Here is a 19,337-nt window from a genome sequence, read left to right as displayed (position 1 = left end):
AACATGAACAAGAACCAAGTCATGAAGACTCATAATGAGAAAGAAACGAGCTCGAGAGTTGAGCCTATCCCACAAGGCTGCACGGTCCATAGAAGCTCCATCGGACGAATCCACGAGGGGACGGTCGATGGGTGAAGAAACAAGCTCCCATAGGTTGAATGTATCGAGGATGCACTCCACCTTGCACGACCGTAGGGAGTAGTTGAAACCATCCAACTTGTCTTCCTTCGGAAAGGAAGGGAGCATGGACATCTGTATCGAGGAAATCAAGAAAGGCATCCGAACATCTGAAGAAGTCTCCACCGATGGAACCTTCACAGTAGATGGAACCCGCTGAGATGCATGGACAAAAAAAGGACAGGTGCGAGAAGACTCCTCCCGTCGTCGATCACGAAACTCTTGATAATCCCGTCTCCGCTCAAAGGAATGATGAGAAAGAAGCTCATCCTCTGAGTCATCAAAGCCTGAAAACTGGTAAGACATCTTTCAAATCTGCAAAATACCAAACACACCAAAGAAAACTTTGCCGATACCGAAGGATGACTAGCAGAAGGGTCACCAACCACCAAAACACAGGCTAAGGAGGCCTACAAACGCCTGGAGCTGCAAAACACAATGATGTTTGATGAAGATCATCTAGACAGAAGCCGCCGAGCACCGAAACGCAGCCTAGGAGGATGTCACCAGCAAGAAGAGGGCCCACAAAAGATGGAACGACCTCCAGAACAGCAAAACACAGCCAGGAGGAGTGTCGCCCAGCTGTAGGGATGGCCGCCTTGCAGAAAACGCACCCAGGGGAGGAGTGTTGATGATGTGGCAGCCTCAGAAACTGCCGGTTGCAACAAACGCAAGGGTTGGAGCCGCCAGTACGAGCCGCCTTGGCTGTTGGAGAGAAACCTACAGCAGTAGAAGCCAGGGAAGATCCTCCGTGCTCTCAGTTAGGCAATGATAACATGTGAGAGTGCGCAACGGAAGAAGAAACATGAACACAGAGGAGAGTGAGAGAGAAAGCAGAGAATGAAGGAAGAAAATCTGCACTGACTGAAATGAATGCTGAATACACTGAAATGGACTGCCAGTCCCTGCACGCAGCCCGAAGCGTGAGTAAGGGCACCAGATCAGGCTGGAAACTAAGGCAGAACCAATGCCGGAGTAGGAGAGGAGCGAGTGTGTGTACTGAATCTACGAAAACAGTATATGTGGCTTGGGGGGGGGGGGGGGGGGGGGGGGGGGGCGCGGCTGTAAATAGCCCCCCAGCCACTAAACTGGCCGATTGGCCCAAATCTGGCTGACCTGGCCAAAACTGGCCGACTGCACCAAAAAACAGCCACTAAAGGCTGACTGCGATCCGAGAAGGGAATGCACAACAAAAATCCGCAACACGTAAATTGACAGAGCTCCTCTGTCTCCTGCCAGACTCTGACAGAAGCTCACAACCAGGAGATGACAGACTAACACAGAAATAGAACAGGCCAACACAAACATCAAGAGTTTGATGGAGATCAAACGGTTTGATGGTCATGGCTTTGGCCTTTGGAAAGACCGTGTGTAGGGCATCTTGTTCCTAAAGGATTGTGAGGATGCTTTGCAGGAAGATAAACCTGCACTAATGTCTGATGCAAATTGGGCTAGAGTAAATAAAAAGGTTGTGGCTTACATAAAGATGGGTGTCACTGATGACATCTTGATAGACATTAAGGGTTTAGATATAAGTTATGCAATATGGAAAAAACTTAAAACTACCTATGAGATCACCACACCTGTTAATCAGATGCATTTAATGCGCAAGTTCGTGGATATGCGACTGGATGAGTCAAAGTCTACAGCTGAGTACCTGAGTGCATTTACAAGGATTTTAAATCAGCTCAAAGATGCAAATTTAGACTTTGATGATAAGTTGAGGGCGATCTTTTTTATCATGACATTGCCTAACTCTTAGGAGACCTTGGTGGTTTCACTCAGCAATAACCCCAATCTCTCATATGATGGGGTGAGGGGTTCTATCTTGAATGAAGAAATTAGACGTATGTCTAGTGGAGAAGGCAGCAACTCAACTTATAATGTAAGAGGCAAGGTTGAAAAGAAAAATGCAAATGCAAGGCAAAGAAACAGGAGCAAGAGCAAAGGAAAGGGAAAGAGTGACATTACTTGCTATCACTGTGGTTGGAAGGGCCACAAGAAACCTGATTGCAGGTATTACAAGAAGAAACAAGAGAGAAAAAAGAATGTAGGAGATAAAAGGAAGAAGGAAGATAAGACAGATGCATCTGAGGCAACCAAAGGCAAAGAAAAGGCCAATGTGGCCTCTAGTGTGGTCATAGAGGACCTTTCAGATACAGAGGCTGATATATTATGTGCAGTTGATTATGATGTCCTTGTATGTCACATGCAGGATATGCAGATTACCAAGGCTGATGTGATTGATGCACTTTTGTCAGTGTGTCACTCAGACTTGGATTGTAGACTCTAGTGCCTCTTTCCATATAACTCCATGCTTGGAGTGTTTTGCTATGTTCTGTGAAAGGACATTGGTCTATCTTAAGGTACTTGAACGAACTAAAACCATGAAAACGGGACAATGTCCAAAGGCTTTATTAACCTGGCATTTATTACATTTGACCACATAGTCAAGGACGTCCTTATTCATTCCACGCCAATAGAACTGCCTTTTAATAAGACTATAAATCTTGTTAACTCCTAGATGTCCCGCACTAGGGGTATCATGGCACTCAAAGAGTATCTGGCGCCTTAATTTTATCTTTTGGGACACATACCCTACCCTTGTAGAGTAAAAAACCATTATCAATTGTAAAATTCTTCCACTTGAATCTCATTTGACCAACCCCTGATGCTCCATTTCCTTGATGAACATCCTCAGATATTCCTTCCTCTGTGAAGGCTCTTCCATTTGGATCCCCATTATTTATTGCTTCCCATATGTTGGAATATGCCCGATTAACTTGACATTTCCCTTTCAAAGATTCAAGTAAATCGGAAGTGAGCTGAGTAAAACTCAATTCATTTATGATGGGCATTCTACTGAGTGCATCAGCCACTATATTGTACTTCCCCTTTCTATACCTTATTTCATAGTCGAACTCTTGAAGGAGTTCGGCCCATCTGGCTTTACGCCCTTGTAGATCCGGTTGGTCATTAAGCCACTTAATGCTTTCATGATCTGACAAGATCAGAAGTTTGGCACCGTACAAATAGTGCCTCCATTTCTTCATTGCATGTACTATTGCATACAGCTCCCTCTCATAAACAGAATAATTCCGTTTTGCACGGTCTAATTTCTTGCTTTCAAAAGCAACCAGTCAACCTTCTTGTAATAAGACCGTGCCTATCGCCTTATCACTGGCATCAGCTTCAACCACAAATGGTTTATTAGGATCCACAATTAATAGTACTGGAGCTGTAGCAATAGCTACCTTAAGTTTTTGAAAACTTTCATTTTGGTCTGTTCCCCAATTAAAGCTCTTCCCTTTCCCTTTAAGTTGGTGTGTCATTGGAACAGTTATTTTGGCATAATCTCGAATGAATCTACGATAAAATCTAGATAAACCTAGGAAGATCTGCAACTCTTCCAGGTTCCTTGGAGATGGCCATTCAATAATTGCCCTTACTTTTTCTGGATCCATCTTGATTCACTCTTTCGAGATAATATGCCCCAATTATTTGACCTCTTGTGCAAAGAATTCACATTTAGTTTTCTTTGCATAAATGGAATGTGTTCTTAACAATTGGAATACTAATCGTAAGTGTTTCAAATATTCTCTTGATTTACTAAAGATCGAGATATCATCCAAGAAGACTACTACAAAGTGTCCTAGATAGGGCCATAACACACTATTCATCAGCTTCATAAAGGTAGCTGGTGCATTAGTGAGGCCAAAAGGCATCACCAAAAAATCATAATGCCCATATCTAGTACAAAATGCTGTCTTAGGAACGTCTTGTGCCTTAATTCTTACTTGGTGATAGCCTGATCTTAAGTCTATCTTTGTGAAGAATTTTGCCCCTATCTTTGTGAAGAATTTTGCCCCTTGTAATTGATCAAAAAGATCTTCCATTCTGGGCATAGGAAATTTATTCTTCACCGTTATCTTATTAAGTGCTCTATAATCAACACAAAGTCGCATAGAACCATCTTTTTTCTTTACCAATAAAATTGGCGAAGCCCAAGGTGAACTGCTGGGTTGTATAAACCCTTTATCAAGGTAATCCTTAATTTGTCTTTCAACTTCTTGGTGCTATGTTTCACTTAACTTATAAGGTGGTTTAGAAATAGGGTGTGTATCTATGTCTGTGTCAATTGGGTGATTTACATCACCCCTATCTGGTGGAAGGCCACTTGGTAAATCAGAAGGAAACACATCTTTAAATTCATCTAATAAACCACTTAATTCATTACTTACATTCAACTCACAAACATAAGAAAATTGTTGCTTTATATTACAGAAAGTAAAAGTATTTTGTAGAAGAAGGGACCATAACATATATACCTCACAAGCTTCCTTCTTTATCAGCTTCTGGACTTCAGTGGAACACAACAAAGGGTTATCAGATACTTTATGTTCACCTTGAATCACAAAAGTCTTACCATCCCTTTCAAATTCCAGTGTATTATGATGATAACTACGTTTTAAGGATGGTTCCAATCCCCATAGCCACTCCCTCCCTAAAGCAATATCGGCTCTTTCCATATTCATAATTTGGAAATCAAGTTTATCTTTATATCCTTGGATCTCCATTTCCAAATTGAATACCATTGTATCCCATTTTTTATTATCCTGACCTTGCATCATACGAACAGCATATTGATGCCCACTCTTTTATTGGGGAAGTTTCAATTTTTTGACAAGTGCATAATTTATGAAATTGTGGGTAGCAGAGTCATCAATCATGACTCTAACCCTCTTTCCATCTATCAATCCATGCACTCTAACTAAATCATGTGGCCCAAAAGTAAGCTGCCACATAGAAGTTAACATACAACACCTATGTTGTACATCCTTGTGCAAGACCTCTAAAGATTTATACTTTCCATGCCCCTTTAATTCCAAGGTCTGCACTACATGGATTTGTTTTTCTTTTCCCTTGCCCTTGTCCTTATCCTTTCCTTTATCTTCCCTCTTTTTCCTTTGAGGGCAATTCCAAGCAGCGTGGTTAGGGGATAGGCAGTTGAAACACTGTCTTTCTTTTTTGGCCTTATCAAAGTCATCTTGACTTAACTTTGGCCTTACATTTTGTTTCTTTTCAAAGGATTGTATCTTGCCCTTAAGAAATGGCATTTTCCTTTTAAATTTGCCTAAAAATTTTGAGATTTCAAATTCCTTAGTCTTGGGCTCCGTATCAGTGAGACTAGTGAGTGTACCTAGACGCAACTATCTTCATTAATTAATGCAAATTTAATTGCCTCTTCAAGCGTCTTAGGTGAACTCCTTTTCACTTCTTTTTTACAGGCCTTATCTAGTCCCCTAATGAATCCTCGTCTTTTGAAATTCATCTATTCCTTCCAATTTGAGAATTATCTCACGATATTCCTCCAAATATATCAGCAGGGGTCTTCCCTTTTGTCTAACATAATCCCAATCTTTCCAATTTCTTTCCATTTTATTTTCAGGAAGGAATTCTTTCAAAAAGACTGATTCAAATTGAGCCCAAGTTTCAGGCATTTTATTTGCCTCCTTTAAAGTTTGCCACCATTTATATGTCTTTGGCCCCAATGTTAAACTGGCCTCTAGCACTTGGAGATGTGGTGGAGTATTTTTAAGTTTGTGTAAATCCTCCCATTTTTGAAGAAAATTAAGGATAGTGTCTTTATTTTTGTCTTTTTCCTCCCCGTGAAACTGAGGGGATTTCATATCTTTTAACACTGGGTTATCCCTTAACTTTTGGTGGGGTTCTCTAGAAACTCACATAGTCACATCTAAATCTTTCGATGAAGATGAAATATCTGAGGTTTCTACTTTATTTTTATCCCTTTCTAGTAATAAGACTAATTGAGATTTTATTTCTGTGAGTGTTCCATTTGAACCCCTTGTGCTTGCACACGAGCAGTTAGATCATCAAATTATTCTCGTGTGGCAAAAAATTCTTCCCATTGTTCTTCTTGTATTTCCATTTCATGGGGATCTACCATAGGGTACCCCCTCCTTCTCTTTGCCATCCATTAATACACTGAAATTAGAAAGCAAATATAAGAAATTTACATACAAAATGAGGTACTTCCCTGATTACAATGATAGGGCAGATGTTGATGGCCTTTACAGTTTAGTGATAGCAAAAGACGTAAATTACAGTTCGACTTTTCTCCAAACTGCGCCGATCGCGTGGGAATAAGGCTTGTCGAGCAGAGACGTAGGATGAGGATGGAATTAAACACCCCCCCCCCCCCCCCGCCAGATCACATATGAACTAACTGTGATCACTCTTATCACTTAAGGCAGAATTTCGCCGACACGTCTTGCATCTTCCCATCTCCATCCTGGTGACGCCTGCGCAGGTTCGAATCCTACCATCCACGCCAATCTGCAGCTGTCACGTTGCTAATCTGCAGCAGCCATCGCCAATCTACAGCTATCACGTCACTAATCTGCAGCCGTTGCCAATCTACAGCTATCACGTCGCCAATCTGCAGCTGTGCAACTGTCGCATCGCCAATCTGCAGCTGTCCACGTCAACACAGAAGCGTCAGACGGAACTCGTTCACGCTTCGCCCCTGCCTGGCGGGCCAATCTACAGCTATCGCTTCCTTGTCTTCAACTGAAGCGTGAACGAAAAACCCCTTCGACAGAACATAGCCCGACGGTTCTTTCCGAGAAAAGAACGACTGACGTGACCCCTCCGATACCAGTATTACATGTTTTATTTCAGAGATTTCTGCCAAATGCCTTTCTTCTATTCTCCATTCCATAGCACGAGAGATCTCCCTTCATCTCACCACCCAGTCTCGCCTAGAAGGTTGCTGGCTCCCCTAATCGTGATCCGACTGCCAGCCGTCAACTTCAAGTGAGTCATGCTATCTTTAAACTCACTTACTTTCTAGGCTCCCCTTGACCCCGTTCGGGTGCCCAAGGCCCCCGGACGGTCATCCCTCGCGCCTGTCTCCCATAAGTTACATTTATTAATGTAACAACTTCCAACTGCATGTTCTTAGCAAAGATCACAAGAGTATTATCTCATAAGTTCTAACTCAAATCAAGCTTGTTTTCTTGACTGTAAGAGCAATCACAAATTATAAAATCAAGTACAATATGATGTCATGTATCATAAACAACTCTGCATCCCATCATTCATACATGATGCCATAGCATAAATCAACTTTGCATAATTACATTCAATATAGACTGTTAGGGACAAAAGCTTAGGAGTCAATTACAAGGCTTGTAGGGCAAAGAGACTTGCCTCAAGAGAGCTTCAAATTGAGTTCTTGATAAGGATAAGTTACCACACCCAAGAAATAAGAGAAAAAACTCCTCTTAATTCAACTCAAAGCATGTATGAATGATCTAGAAACATTGCCCTGCCATAGGGGCACATAATACTTGCATATTTTGACAAGATGTCTTCTGTAGAGTAAGAAAGGAATCAAAAGAACAATGTTGTAGCTAATTCTCTGAATATGGCTGAAGATTTCAGCCCCAAATCAACCCAAATATCTTTTGGAATTCGCCTCTGATGATAGCATAAACTTCCCCTAATACAATGTCGGAGTGTTTGGTGTCAAAAGTCCACCACAGGGGTAAAAGACAACAAGGTGAAGGGAGATTTAGGAAGAGGAGTAAACGGAAGAAAAGGGGCTTGAAGAAATAGAAGACGTAGAAGAATACTCCCAAAAAGAAATAGAAAATGAAGAAGAATACTAACAAAGATAAAGCTTGTCAGTTTATTTCTACATTATGAGAAAATAAAACTCTAATAGACAAAAACGTGTATAAAATAATACCTTCTTCTATGCTACTCAGATTGCCAATCTGATGCCTCCATTGGCTCCGAAAAGGGGGTAAAATACCAGGACACATGGCCAAAATACAGCCAGATCACTCCTTCTTCATCTTCCACTTTGGAGTGTTGTTCACTGCTTGAAAACAGCAATTGGGCGTCGCACGATTTTGCCAATCTCTCTTTTTACATAAAATCCTCTCAAATTGGCTGAAAGCTACATGCTTTCTTTTACATGTCATCCTAATCTAGAAGTTGTCTTTAGTTTTATGGATTTTTACAAGAGATAATATCTAAAATATCAAAATATGGCTAAAACTTATCCAAAATTCTAATATTTTTGAACCATGGATACTAACACTAATGTCTAAAATGGCATTGGCTCTCTAAATCAATAAGAAAGCCACATTCTAGATTTTTTTACACAGTGTGCATGTAGTGGCACGACAGCGTGCTAGAAATTGGAAGCTCCAAGACTTAGATTCAACAAGGCTGAAGCTGTTTTTAGCCTATTCAAGTGGAGGGACCAGCAAATCATTGAATTTGGGGCATTTTTCATCTCCATCAAAGCAGATGAAGGCCAATTGATAGCCCGAATCAAGGGGCAAATTAGATTAAAGACTTGCTGGTCATTTTGAACAGCAAGGGGAGTTGGAATACCGAAAGCGATTGGGAGAATCCCATTGTACATCAACTTCTTTTTCAATTAAGTTTAATAAATACCGAAAGGGGCGCCACTTTTGGCGCCAACAAGGTGTCGAATGTCCAAGATTATATGGTAAAGTGTTTTTTTCAGTTTTGTGAATTTGTTAATTGCTGTAAATAGTGCTTAATCAGGTTATTCACCACCCTATCCGAGAAGGAAGGCTGGTTACAATCACCCAAACACAACCACAAAGAGGTGCAAAGCTCATCGCCCATGCCCAATTGGTTCACGGCCTCGCAAGAGGCATCATCTACGAATACAAAGGATATTACACCACCACCACGAGACCCTACCTCGCCGCTTCAGTCTCTCTATGCTAGATAGACCCATGAGATGTTAGTAGGGTTGTCAACTCATGTGTGAGTTTGTGCATGCCTATCAGGGCTAGACACATTGCTTTTTATTTAAGCATTATTTTAGTGATTTATGTGTGGCATTGTGGCATTTTATGCCAACCAGCTGCTCTATTTGGCCTATTTGTGCCTATTTATTGTTGGCCTCCTCCTCCTCAATCATCATCATCATTATTCAAGTGGACTTCCAGTTGGAGACACGAGCCTGTGCCAGTGCTCACGCAACCAATGACTCACTCTTATATGTTATTGTCTCGTGTTTGGTATATGGATTCCATTTTCCGAGCACATCTCTAAGTTCTCTTCCTTTGCAGTGGTGTTCTATTTTCTCTCTTCCGTCTTGTGTTCAAGAGTTTATTTCACCACCTATTTATGCTTCCATTGCTGCACCACTTCTAACATGGTATCAAATTGCAGGATCTAGGCTCTTGCTACATGTTTCTTTGCTGGTTACAGGCCATCTACACCCAGGCTGTCTACACCCCTACTGAATTGGCAACTGCTCCCTCTTGCAAATCAACTTGCTGCTGCCTATGTTTTAACACTTAATGCTTGTATGGCAGCCTGTGTCAGCATTTAATGTCTGTCCAGCCTGTGTTTTCGGTTTAGAATATTTTACTGCTGTGTTTTCAGCACTTACGACCCTTTGAGGCTGGGCAACAGCATCTATTGACATCTAACTCTGTTTGTTGCCTGTTTTCAATTTTCTGCAATCGATTTTTCTTATAAGCCAGTGAATACTCCACGTGAACACTATTTTTGCGTAGACTATGCTGTTTGGTTGGTTGTCTTATCTCTCTATCTACCTTCTCCTTGTCTTCTCTTCTTATCCTCTCCACATGGCTTCTCTATGCACTTCTACACATGGTAAGCTACATGGACCTGACTATGTTACATGGAGTGTGTGATGCAAGCTTGGTTTGTACAAAAGCGGATTTGGTACATTGTTTGTGGAGCTATTTCCCATCCTCAACGTCCTTTTTCACTTCCTAAAGATTTTGACGAGGACAACCGTGAGGAAATTGTGCTTACATGGGATTTGGATGATGTGTGACTATTTTGCTCTTCTTTGATCTATTTCTAAAGAAGTTCTAGTGGTGGTTACCTCCTGCAAGACATCTCCAGGAGTATGGTCAATGCTTTAGATGTTGTACGAGGCACCTTCCACCATGCATGCAATGACCCTTTATGGCTAGCTTCAACAGATGAAGTTTAAGGACACCGTTCAATCATTTTTGCTCCATATTACACAAATACAAGACCAAATTAGACATGTGTAGTTTGCCCTTCCAAAGACTCATCTCGTGGGAACGGTACTCTACACACTCCCCCCAGAGTTTGATGGAGTGGTGAATGCCTTGAAAGCACAAACATCATCAACACCTTTGAACTTTACGGATGTCCTTGATGCTACTTGAGCATAAGGCATCTTTATGTTTAAAGGGGAGGCTTCTGTCTCATTACGAAGGTTCCAATGAAGCCTTTACAACTTCAAATAGGAGTGACAAGACAAGAAGGTCGAAGGCTCTATGTTATCACTGTGGTAAGAAGAAGGGACACTTGCGGAAGGACCACAAGGAGTTAGCAACCTCATGGAAGAAGACGGAGAAGAAGAAGAAACAGGATGCAAACTCCTCCAATTGATTTCTAGTCCAAGTGATGCAATCCTCCCTCACGACTCTCCAATGCTAGAGGGAGTGTGAGAGGGTGGTGGGATGGGGTCAATGAACCTCATCTATACAGGTATGCAAGTGCACAAATTCTAGAGAGGGATATCCCTAATGCATCGACCAAAGTTTGGCAAGTTCAAACCTTGGAGCTAGGATTGCTGTCTAGGTTCATGATGAGTTGGTTATTTGACAAAGAACCGGCTTGGCTTTGTTAGATAGTCATTTCCTGGACAATCGAATTGCAGTGCCACATCAGCAAAGTACGGCAACAGGCAAACATGTCAGCGCAATACGGCAAGATGCCACGCCAGCAAACAGACAGGTGCCACGTGGCACGAGTACAATCGGACTGCAGTTCTGTGCAATCGGTCAGTTTTTCTGTAGTCGGTTGCATTTAATGCAGCCAACTTGGGACTGGTATTTCCTATTTTTGGCTATTTATAGCCAGATTGTGGCACACTCCAAATTATTCAATGATTTCATATTCTGATCTTGAGATCTGTTGGCTGAGACAGACTATGCTCGGGCTGACGGAGATCGAGGTCATCAAGTCGGAGACATACGCAAATATTTCCTCTGCCCCCTTGTGTATTTTTGCACTCTTATACACCAAACTACACCACAGATTTTCTGCGTTTACACTGTCTCCTTTTCTCTCTCTCTCTCCTCTCTGTGTTCACTCTCTCTTAGTCTATGTCCTACGTTTCCGCATCGCTGCACTCTAACAAGCTCCGAGTCTTGTGCTCACATGAAGATACACTTTGGCATTCCAGCCAAAGGTGGGGAATCCATGGTCACACATGTTCAAAGGCATGTTTGACAGGTTGGTCTTGTATGCTACTGTGAGACATTGCTAACGGACACAGAGATGTGCTATGGTCCTTCTCTATTTTCAAGAGCTCGTATAATCAACCTCGACATCAGGTTCTCTCCAAGGCATCTTGGTGGTGGCTTGATCACCCACTGCTTGGGTATCCATGGTTTTCTTCTTGTGGTTCCATGGTTCTCTTCTTGTGGTTCTATGTTGTATGGACTGTGATGAGTCATAATCATTGTATCATTGTATTGTATTAAATCACCCATGATCTGAGACAGGGTGTTAGCAAGATTATTAGCACATGTGTGAGTCTATGCATGCTTGTTAGGGCTGGAAACATTGCCTTTTATTTAGGTATTATTTTAGTGATTTATGTGTGGCATTTGTAACACTCTATGATAGCCGACCAACATTTAATGCTAGCTAACCAATTGTTGCATTTGGCCTATTTTGTGCCCATTTATTATTGGGCTCCTCTTCCTCCTCAATCATCATCATCATTCTTCAAGTGGACTTTCTGTTGGAGAGAGGAGCCGATGCCAATGCCCACACAACCAGTCACTAACTTTTGTATACGATTGTCTTGTGTTTGGTATATGGATCCCATTTTCCGAGCGCATCTCTGAGTTCTCTTCCTTTGCAATGTTTTTTTATTCTCTCTTTTATCTTGTATTCAATAGTTTATTTCACCACCTGTTTATGCGTCCATTGCTGCACCCCTTCTAACATGAGAGACATCCTAAAATGAGTGTCTCCTAAGCAGTTCCACATTGTATCTGACTTAGACATAATTTTGTGCTCATCAGCTATGTATTGTTTCATGTTTATTCTCCGTTTAGTTAGTCATAGCATTAGATGGCAAGTTTCTTGGGACATGGGAAATTCCTAGACTTCTCAAATGTAACAACTTGGTCTCAGGCGCATTTCACATTTTCTAGAAGTTAATATGACTTGTTTTCTTTCTTCTTTCTTTCTCTCTCTCTTCCGCCCTCCCATCTTCATGGAGTTCCATCTACCATAGCTTGTTAGTGTCACGCGCGAATTCCATACCCAACAAGCACAACCTTTACGACCTCTATTTTCTCACCTCCTAGTGATGCAAATGACCTTCAAGTATGGACCAACTAGTACAACAGTTTGCCCACATGGCTATACCTTGTGGACCTACTGATATATGTTCCAATGCCCCGACCGACAATTGAGAAAGGCTATAGAGTTTCAATGCCTCCTCCATCAACACCTTTTAAACATTCAACCTATTCCTACCTACCCATCTCATTCCCCTTTCTGTCCGTCTTACCCCTCTTATCCAACACCTCATAGTTCTTTCTACTCGTTGGTCACGTATGCATTCACTAACAAAGACTCCTATCAATGAGTCTAACTACACTACTTGGTCAAAACCTAGTGAAGCATGTCTTAGACTCAAAAAACTTGTGGGACTTATAAAGGAATTGGAACTCCAACAAAACCCTTGCCTTGTTCCGTACAAGATTGTTTGTTCTTGGAGCCCCAAAATGCCTCGACCATCATTGGGCTAATGCAAGGACTGCTCCCAAATTTTCATTCACAATTATATCATTTTGATCTTCTATCAGAGCAATGGAAACACTTGACTGACCACTATGCAACTCAAGATAGAACCAATCATCGATCATCCCTCCAAACCCTAATTTGGGAGAATCTATACTTCCATAAATACACAAGTTGCCCATCACTCAACTTTTATCCTATTTTGCAACTTGGTGCATATCTTTGCTGTCCACCCCCCATTCACAAAGGATATCCCAGTTCAAGTTGTTGTATACTATTGTCCACAGCTAACACCTACTGTCTAGCCTCTTCCTACCTCCTGATGATTGATTTTAGCTTGCTGTATGACCAAATTCTACTGCATTTACTGACTAGATCTTCAGCTACTACCTACATTTGTACTTGATCAGCTATTGTCAGTCTGCCACATTATCAACTAACCTGCATTTGCTGATCCCACCCTGCAATGTCAGGCTGCAACCTACATTTTGTAGTCTGCTGTTGTCAATTGCCTGCCATATTCTCTCTCCTAGCTTCATTCACAGATTTTACTGTTGTTCTACCCCATTTGACGCTAGTCTAGCCTTCACAAAGCTGCGTTTGCTATTGCCTAACATCTTTGGAGGCTATCTATTGCATTTCAAGATCTGCCAAAGTACAACACACTCTTTACCTCATACTCTCTACCCCAATTCTAGAGACGTGCAAATTCGGAGCTCAGTATTCACTTTGCGTAGTGTATTTGTCACATTGAGCATCATATATATTCAGCATTCATTCATTCATCTTCTATGTTCATTGTCTCTGAGATACCTTAACCCTAACAATGTTCTTTATCAATTTGTGCTTTGTCGTACAATTGTGTTTGTTATTTGTAGTTGAGTATTTCTTTACAAGAAGGTGTCTAAGACATTGTGAATTGGCTATATGTCGCCTAAGCTCTCCACGAGAGACCTAGAATACTCTTTGGAAGAGCACCAACTCTAATACCATGTGAAGTGATGCTATGGTTTGCTCTAAGAAAGCACCTTGTGCAAACACAATCAAAACACAAGAACTCAAGCAATAGCATAATAAATGCAAAAACAAAAAATATAAACAAAGAAGAAAGAGAACTCTAAAGATAATGAATCAATATTGTAAATTAATGAGAGAATGTACAAAATACTTAAAAGGCAAAGCAATGGGAGTAGTAGGAGATTAGACTCTGCCGAAGCCAAATCTCGAGGTCTATGACCACTAATCACGACTGAACGTGATAGGGCAGCAACTGATCACCGGAGATTGAAGACAACTAGGCACCAACAATCTAAGTGTGTGCTGATGCAAGCCAGCCTCCACAGCCTGAAAACGTATGCAGCAAGGGTGTGATGACATCATCAGCAGCTGGTGATGATGTACAGGCTGAAAACACAGCTATTTAACACCTCCTAGCAACAAGGTGTCAGTGGAGGACTGGTTGCCAAGGATTGGAGCGAACATGGCTGCATTGGAAAGGGCTGGACAGCTGATGGATAGAGGCTGGTGGGGACTGGAGAGAACATGGCTGCATCGGCAAGGGCCAGACAGCTGATGGATAAAGGCTGGTGGAGGCTGAAAACCTGCAAAAGAGTGATGACCTGCAAGACAAGGGATAGACTGAATGGTGGGCAGCCTGCCCATTTATAGGTGAGTGGATCCTCCCAAATTAGTGTTTGGCCTATGGGACACACACTCTCTAGGACCACGCACCGTTTAATGAAACTCTAGGTAATTTACCTATCCTTGGGCTGTTTTAAAGAGCTAATCGGTTTATAATGCATTTTTTAGCTCAACATTACCATCTCTTTTTAAATAAAAACAACCAAATAATTTTGTATTTTGTGCTATGAAACTATTGAATGAAACCACAACTTTTAATTGTGTACAAGTTTTAATATGAAACCAAGTTCAAGTATTAAACTAAAAGCACCCCAAGTTTTGGATACATCTAGTAACAGCCTCAATACACAAGGGTAAATTGTACACCTACCCTTGTTTTTGGAGTCAACCATGGTTTGTGTAATATGCTAATGCTCATTGTTTCATAAATATGTTACCGCACTCATGAGGCCAATGTTAATGATCACATGGGTCTCTATTGAAATGACTAATAGCTACAATGATAAATCAAATGCAGCAGGTCCAATTGGTGACATCTTTCATGAAGATGATATTATCCTTTCTTATCCAAGGTTTTCACTGGTACCAAAAAAAAACCATTTCCTAGTCACACTCTAATTGACTTGCACCCGGTATATGCCATTATGACTGACTATATCTTTAATTGTACAATCCACTTTTCATAAACATCACACTTTATTCAACATGAGTTGGTCTACGTGTCTATAACAACTTACAAAATCACAATACCATTATCTGAAATTTGCCATTCTACCATCTTACACTCTTTTTATATAGGGAAATCACATACAGATTCAACCAGATGATTCGAACTTATGGAGTGTGGGATGCTAACCATCAGTTAGCATTGCAAAGAAAAGCAATCATTGCTGGGTTCATATTTCAGAGCATTTCGACTTGATCCACCAGTAGGTGACAGTGTGTTCTTTTAAAGAACACGATATATGTCACATATACTAATACTACAGCTTCAACTGAGTGGCCCTCGTGGTATATCTTCTCTGAATACATCAGTTCGAAAATTGTAGAGCTTGTTTTGATCATCAGGAAGGAACCACTGGATAGCATTTCGGTGAAAAGAAACATATCATTCCAAGGGCAGGGAGCATTTCTGATCTTCAGCTTGCAAATGCGTGAAATAGCAGGCAATCGTCTCCGTCAATATGACTCGAGACAGAAATTCGAAGGCGGAAGTTGGAATTGTGAAATCTTAGCAACCTTTAAACCACTCGGCAAGGGGAAACCCCAACCCCGGCGTCCCCCCCCCCCCCCTCTCTCTCTGTCTCTCTCTCTGTGTTCTGCATCGAATGAAAGAAGCTTACCTGTGAGAGGCGCGAACGATGCAGCGCAACGGGCAGTAGAATAGCGGACATGTTCCTGCTGTGGTGTGTTTGCTGTTTGTTCCAGAAACTACTGGAAATGTCAAAATCAAAAAATATATATCGCTTATAAAGAACTACGCGAAAATGGAAATATTTCTTGTGCTGTCATTTCATTTCTTTTGGGTCCTGCGCCCCCCCCCCCCCCCCCCAGGTCCTGCCCCCCCCCTCAGGACTATGTGCCACGGGGTCCTGAGAGTTGGGATCGACGGTTGAGGGGGGGACCGTGGATCACGGGGAGGATCTGGGCCCTTACTTTTTCGCCCAAGGTAAACCCGGCCCACGAAGGTGAACCCCGCCCGCAAAAGTAAACCCCACCAATGAAAGTAAACCCGACCCTGGGTGTAAACCCGGTTCGGCGAGGAAGGGGGACCAGGCCGCCGGAAAAGGGAGGCCTTCAGTCGATTTGATGGGTCAACCTGCACGTGGATGGGGCCCGATATTTTCGTCGAGCATGGCGCAGAAGCATCACGACAATGAAGGGGGGGTACCACTTCCGATTAATGGAGCGTGGGTTATTATATGGTCCACGAGGGGTGATGGCAGGAAGTCACACAAGACATTTGCGTGCGTGGGGAGTCCCTTCTTCAGGCGATTTCCAAAGTGGACCAAAAGTAAACCCAGCCCGAATAGTAAACCCGGCCACCTTTTCGCCACGGACCCGCGCAAAACTGTCGATTGGAAAACGCTCTCGGTATTATGCGAAAATGCTCTCGGTATTACCCCCACAGATATTCTGCATGCCAACAATATATGTTGTATTTGAGCTGAAAGTTTGAAAAGCCAGGCTTGTCCTCTGACAATGCCAACAATATATGTTGTATGCCGAGAAGCATGGAAAAATGTCATTGGGGCCTATTTATCTACCAGCATGGAAAAATGTCACTGGGAGATATTTATCTATCAGCATTAGCTTTAGCATTAGCTTGGTGGCTTCAAAAGGTGGATTTTTCTGTCCTTCCTTTTCAGGTGGACCTATCAAAAGTGGTAGGTATGCTGTTCCATTGTAAGCATGCAGTTCTATACTCAGAATTTTTCTCAGTTCTTATGTACTCCTAGTTTGTCAATAGTGGCAGGTATCATGTTTTTATAGTCAGAATTAATGGATACTTATAGAGGTTGCTTCATGAATACAATGAAATTTTGGTTTGGTTCTTTCTTTGAAAATAAAGTTAGAAGTGGAAAGCTGAAATTGAAGGTTTGATTATGATCTTAGGTGAAAGGCAGAAAAGGAATGTTTCTTTTCAGAATCGTACTGCCCTCCTTCAACACCATTGTCTATATTGATTTGTTATTGTATGCTGACAGTTGTATTCTGATTTGTCATTACATATTAATCTTTATTCTGTTGCTGATGTGTAAATGTGTAAAACATGTATGTTACCTTTTGCATGCAGAATTATACCACCTGCTTCATATTAAAGTGAACATATAGTCAACGATTGTGGATCATGGAGAGTGATCCTGAGTTTGAGGAAGTCGATACCGATAAAAAAACATCGGATGAATTAGCAAGTGGTGTGGTTGAGATGATTGACTTCTTTGCTAAAGGCAATGATTCAACAATACAAGAAAGCAGCGGCATTGCACCGAGCGCGCTTAATTTCACCTCATCAAAGTACTTCTCATTCGACAGGGAGAGCTATGGATTGATGGTAAGTGATTTGAACGGAGAAAAAGCCATCACATTGGGGGTGCTCAAGCAATACGACAAAAGGGAGCTATTAGACATGAAGAAGTGGAGAAGGATCAAAGAAAGTCTTTGCATGGGAAGAAACGATGATGGACAAGTTGTGCTAGCCCTTAAATCGGAGCCATCATTGCACATTGCATGTATAGAGGAATGGGAGAGTATTTTCCTTGCAAATTACATAAATAGGGTTATAGGTGCTCACGCAAGCATTAATGCCACAGTGGACTCCATCAAATCCAATTGGTGTATGGATATGATAAAGCATGGCATCCCTCTCGCTTATGTGAAAGAGCTCATCGGTGCTTGTACTTGCAAAGCATCCACAAAGCCCCATGGGTTTGACGGAAAAGTACCTATCTTGGAGCTTACCTTAGACATATCTCTTGTGGAGTGCCAACTTCAGGAGATCATGGTTCAACACAAAGCTAGGCTAGTCAAGGTTCGCTCAACCAAAACACATGGTTTAGGGAAGACAATAGTGGAATATGCATGTCATCGTGGTGGCAGCGCAACTTGCAAAGGCTCCCAAATTCGTAGATTGAGAACCTCGAAGAAATGTGGTTGCCCATTCAAGGTGCAAATCGAGTATAAAGATGGTCTCCACAAGGTTACTCTACGAGTACATGCTCTACACGAGGGCCATACACCCGGTTCTCGCAGTGATTTGTATCACTTGCTAGTGCATCCATGTGTAGTTGATTGCTGCAAGGACGATCTGTTTGATGTGGGGACATGCCGCCACATCGCCAAGATGAGCTTGACGAAATAGCAATTTCATTTCAAAAATGCTCTCCATTAGATCGTGTAATGTATAGGTTCTTCATGATTCCAAAAGGGATGCAAACACTATCTTACCAAATGCAAAATGAAGGTATGTTCTCATCTTTTAAGTTATTGTTCAATGGTCTTGTGCTACCTTGAGCATCAATGCTATTGGTATATTGCAGGCAAACTTTCTTAAGGATGATTGGACCACAATGTACTTGGAAGCAATTCGTCTACGAGACCAAAACAAGGTGCTTGTCATATTTCTGTCGATATTTATATGTTATAGTGATTAGTACATCTATTTGATAAAGCAATCTTGGGTCCTTTAGGTGCTATATTGCCAACCATATAATCCACATGCAAAAGAGGACAAGGATAGACCATTTATATTGGTTGTCCAAGATGAATGGATGCTAGAAATGAGCAAGAGGTTCTCGAAGAACAGTGCTTGGGCGATTGATAGCACGTTTAAGACCAATGTGTTTGGCCTTCCTCTCTATGCAACGGTTCTACCAAACCAACATGGAATGGGCATTCCTATTTGGTTTATGATGTGCACATGTAACAATGGGTTAAACCAAGAGGTCATCGCTTTGCAAATCACAATGAAAATAGTTCTCTCTAGAATGGGTGACATTCGCCCTTCGGTACTTGTCATCGATAAGTCTCAACAAGATTTGGAGGCACTCTCAAAGGTTGTCTTCAATGATCCTCATTGTTGGACCACCAACTATCTTGATGGCACTAGACACCAAGTTGCATGCCATATTATTCTTTGTTGGTTCCATACAAAGAAGGCTTGGGTTGAG

General features: G+C 41.8%; 1 protein-coding gene across 2 annotated transcripts in view; it reads right to left on the bottom strand.

Annotated features, from left to right (window-relative positions):
• The window catches only part of LOC148024514 (hikeshi-like protein), a 28,956-nt gene extending 12,792 nt beyond the window's left edge, over window positions 1-16,164 (bottom strand). Inside the window, exon 1 of one of the 2 annotated variants that reach the window (XM_087694165.1) lies at window positions 16,011-16,164. The gene's annotated coding sequence lies outside the window, so the exon portion shown is untranslated. Of the gene's footprint in view, window positions 1-15,523; window positions 15,891-16,010 lie in introns of those variants that run through there. The other variant, XM_087694166.1, reaches the window with a different exon arrangement.
• Between the last annotated feature and the right edge of the window lie 3,173 nt (window positions 16,165-19,337).

This window comes from Lygodium microphyllum, chromosome 15 (assembly GCF_053477565.2).
Source record: "Lygodium microphyllum isolate KBCC chromosome 15, Lygodium_microphyllum_v1.1.10, whole genome shotgun sequence".
NCBI classification, from domain to species: Eukaryota; Viridiplantae; Streptophyta; class Polypodiopsida; order Schizaeales; family Lygodiaceae; genus Lygodium; species Lygodium microphyllum.
This window is presented reverse-complemented; position numbering and strand designations above follow the sequence as displayed.